We start from the raw sequence: 4,492 nt of genomic DNA on the forward strand, positions 1-4,492 counted from the left end.
TGCTAGTGCACTTTGTACCACATTTTTTCTAAGCGGTCTCTTTCTATCTCTATGACTCCGCTTTAAGGCCTGCTTAGTCCAACCTGCTTATCAGCAGTCAAATGTTTATTTAAAACTCGGTGTAAATAGAGTACATTTAGACGTTTGTAAATTGCATTTTATATTTAAGTTCGCAGTTCAAACAATTGAAATTATTAATGAAGAACTATCTATTATATTTAAGAAGAAGGCACTTCCCTCTAGGTGCTGGCTTACTTTTTATTTGTTTTTACACTTTTTAGATGCATCCATAGTTCGTTCTAGAACTTAGTTGCCAGCTGTGATCCTTCTTGCTGCTGTAGTGGCCTCGGGAGGTCCTTCAGAAGATGCACGTTTTAAAGCTGCTATAACGCAGATAATGATAGTAGTACAGCCTTATTACTAATATGACACCCAATACGTAGTAGTTCAATTGACAAAAACCACTATCTTAAATAATGCATGTAGTTAAGGGCCTTTGTTTCGACGACGGATGTAAATACAGTTGGCCGAAAGCAGACGTCTCAGCGACACACGTGGATAAAGTTGGCCGTCGGCTGATGTTTCAGCGCTATGCGTGATGGAGTCGGCCGTTGTTGTAATAACCTATGCAAACATGGTCGGCTGACGTCGCAACAACCTGCTGCTGGTTAAATGTTATCCACTTCGGTTAATATTAAATTATTGCTTTACTCGAAAGAAAGTTACAGATAGTTTTGAAGTTCGAATTTGATCTTAGCTTTGGTATCATCCTTCAGACATATAAGCATTGTATTCACTAATTTCGTTACATTTAGGTAATCAATATCAGAGTTGTGGACTAATAACAATATGATATTTGGTAGAATATAATCAAGAGTATATATATATATATATATATATATGTATATATATATATCGAATTCTGCTTCATAAATTAGTTACCGCTTTTAAATACGACTTCACAGTTGTGTGCAGGAAGTTAGCATAACTGCTAGTAAATTATAGATAGTCCTTTTGCAGTCTCGAAGGGCCCCGACCGGCGGGTGAGGCGGAAACATTCCAACGGCGCAAGGGCAGAATTCGCTGAACCCCTAGCGAGCGTTTAATGTATCATGTTTATTAGAAAATACCCATTAAACATGATGGATACCGGGAAACATGATACTCGGTGCGGACTAAAGCCGGACTAGGTCCACGGCTATGCTAAGCAGCGGTCTCAGAAGTATTCAGAGCTACACTAGCAGGCCACTGTGACGGATGCCGGCGAAGAAGAATGAATCCCTTGAAGTAATGCGAAGGCAGTTCCAAGGCTACATCCCCTTTCCTAGGAGTTGAGGCATACGCGTTTTTAGTGCTGCGACCTTTTTTTCGGATGCTCATTAGCGTTTTCACGGTAATCCTCGTTAATAAATTTAAAAAAAAAAGTCTTCTTACGATATTCCCATAGGTCAGCGCAGCTTCGTAGACACTGCCTATGTAAGTATGTAGCACCTCATCACAACTATTACCGGTATAACAGCACGAGTATGGTGAGGAAACGTACATACAGCCACATTACACTTAAAAAGCTTGACTTTAATGTAGAGAGTCATTATACGGAAAAATTTTAAAATACGGTTAGCTCCAACGACTGTTTTACGGTTCACCTACATTCGACGAAATTTAATATGAAAATTCACTGTTGTTTGTTGAAATCTAATCTAATGCGAACGTCTACGGTAAACGTATATTAAGATTTAGGAAATGCACATATTTAAACTTACGAAGCCTTAATCCTGTATACACAAATGCACAGGTGTAGGCAAAAAGCCGGAGAACACTTTCGCACTTTCTCAAAATACGCCATCGGTGCCTTAATTTTTGTCAGTGGATATATATCTATATATATAATGACGCGTTATATATAATGACGCCCAGTGTCATCAAACAGGGCTGTTGTTTAAATTAATTTCGTAATTTTTACGGTGTTACCACGACCGGCCGTCATGTCATGTTAGTCTGGATTGTTTAACTTATCGCAAAGTCTCGCTTCTTAACGACTCCTATGAACTTCTACAAAAATATAGATTGTGAAGTATAAGCCGATCGAAGATCATTGATTGTTTGGAAGGCAATGCTGTGCTAGGCTATTAATTGATATTCTGATTACCGCTTTGTGAGTTTAAATGTCGAACAGTTTGCTCATTGAAACTTACAATTTAAATTGTGCATAAAAGCATGTACATCTGTTTTTTAATGGGTAAAATTTGAAGTGTTAAACAAATTAGTATACCTGTTAGTTAGATACTTCTAAACGTGAACCTCATCGCGCTCGTACAGTCCGTCAACTTTTAATAAGATAAAAATACAAGTAGTATGTCAAGATGACAAACGAGATTAAGTGGTAAGTAAGAGGTCGTCGTCTGTTTTCAGTGATGTGTCCACGCGGAACACTGTTATATCAAGCTTGAGTGCATCCTGCTGTACATGTGAGTTTGGTTGGCGAGATGTAACGCGATGTTATTTTAAAACAAAGGGCAACGTTCATGAATAGGTGACGAGAGCTTAGTACTGTTGTCGGGAATGTTCATTGTAAATTTAAATGTAGTGTAATGCTGGAACAATACCGAAAAAAACGTTGGAGATTACTTGCGTTAGATCTGTAACTTCATAGGAACAGAAATCGGTCTGGGCCATGGTCTGTACAACACAACTTTGCTTCTGTGTGTCAATCTTTTTGCCAAAAATAAATAAGGCAATGTTTTGTTTGGAAAACACTCCGATACCTTTGCAAATCATATAAAGTACCGACTTCTTTTCTTCCCAATGTAGTGAGTTCCTTTGAAATGATAATAATTTCCTTTGGATACCAACTACTAAGACTACCTCTGTTCTGCATCGTAAACAATTTTGTAAAAGCCAGACTTTGAGATAGGTTTGGGTTAAGCCATGAGCGTTTCTTTGATCCTTCCAGCCATGAAAAACCTTTATCGACCTTTATATTAATACAAGAAATTCAAACTCATCCACTATCTTTATCAGCACTCTTGATATTTGCATAAAAGTCCCTAAAAACAAACTTAAGTGATGCTCTGGTCTAAGGCGTCTGTCCACCGTTTTTCGATTATATTTCTTTTTGCTGCACAAAGTCTGTTTGCTTTCGTCGATCGAAGAGCCTGCAACCTTTTTTTTCATTTTTAAAATAAATGTTCTAAGTTTCGTTCCATGCTGCCTTAATTAAACTCTTGTTCAGACGCCTGAGCCATACCAGCACGAAACGAAGTGTGCCCACTCCCGCTTTCAGACCTAAATCACGTCACGTGGATTCACGTTTAGCAGTTGAACACGAAAGTAAGTTAACATATTTTGATTAGAAGACTCATTGCTTACCGGTTAAAAATGGCTAATCTTCTATTTTATCTAAACTTCGATTTAGGTAATGCGGACCTTACCCTACAGGCGGCTACCGAAAATGCCACGGGAACATAGGGCACCCAGATACGCTCATGGGGTCAAAACCGAACTCTTTTTGTACAAACAGATATTTTTCTCTGACATAACATCAACGGCTTATAATAATCTAATACCGGTAGACAAGTACCACTAATCTTCTAGCACTATTACGATTTTGTATTTAGTTGATGTTTGAAAAGACACGAAATGCAGGACAACTTTAGAAGGAACAGTGAGTTCATTCAAGCGCGTTCCGTAACGGTTTCGCGAACCATTTATTGATAGTAACACCGAACTCCTTAGATCTTCTAAGAAGATGTGTCGTTACGATGATTAGGCGTTATAATGTACGCATGAAGATAAAATTCAGAAAATTTACGGTCGTTCGATTCTAAGTGTTGATAAAATGAATATATTTGCAAACAAATAGTGCACACAGACTATCGGATAGTAGACTTACTATCAACTAACATACCTATCGAGAAAGCCCTTGAAGACACAAAAAACACTCACGTAACGCCACCTGCTGACACCATTGCTTCTGTTTGTCCATGGTGCGACGCTCATTGCCCTTAGAAGGGAAAAGAATAAATTAATAACGAGCTAGTTTTCTATAGCTGCGACTACTGGTTCAAAAGTTCCTTTTGACTTACCCTTATCGGCAAGTGGATAGATAAAGAACGAAATAACAAGCTTGGTTCCTTCCAGACAACAGCCTTTAAAACGAAGCAAATTGCAACGCAATCCAATATTTTCACTGTAGTAATCGGTATAACATTATAGAAAAGCCAAGCTTTAAGTCACTTCGAAAAAACGCATGATACTAGAAACGTGTTAGCTTACGTCTAAGCTCATAAATAACCGCATTCAACCCTGCATCGTCTTGTTTGAACTGCGGCGTCCTACATGATAATACAATATGGCTGTGCGCTGCCATTATTACAGATAGAATACTCTAGGTTTTTATTTGTGTTCTACCAATAACAGCATTTATTTGCCTTATCAATAAGCGGGTGTAACAAGCATAGCTCCAGGATGCTACAGATTTATAGTTCTATAT

General features: G+C 38.2%; 1 long non-coding RNA gene across 3 annotated transcripts; it reads right to left on the reverse strand.

The window, feature by feature from the left end:
• Window positions 1–238: 238 nt before the first annotated feature.
• LOC111266090 (uncharacterized) lies at window positions 239–4,412 on the reverse strand. Of its 3 annotated transcripts, none has more exons than XR_015313310.1 (3): window positions 4,276–4,412; window positions 3,946–4,003; window positions 239–1,091 (listed from the first exon to the last, which is right to left on the reverse strand). It is a non-coding gene; the product is annotated as an uncharacterized LOC111266090 (long non-coding RNA). The 3 variants fall into 3 exon arrangements; XR_002683885.1 differs by having other exon boundaries at window positions 239–1,324; XR_002683886.1 differs by having other exon boundaries at window positions 239–1,324; window positions 3,908–4,003.
• Between the last annotated feature and the right edge of the window lie 80 nt (window positions 4,413–4,492).

This window comes from Varroa jacobsoni, unplaced genomic scaffold (genome assembly GCF_002532875.2).
Source record: "Varroa jacobsoni isolate VJ856 unplaced genomic scaffold, vjacob_1.0 scaffold_1050, whole genome shotgun sequence".
NCBI lineage: Eukaryota > Metazoa > Arthropoda > Arachnida > Mesostigmata > Varroidae > Varroa > Varroa jacobsoni.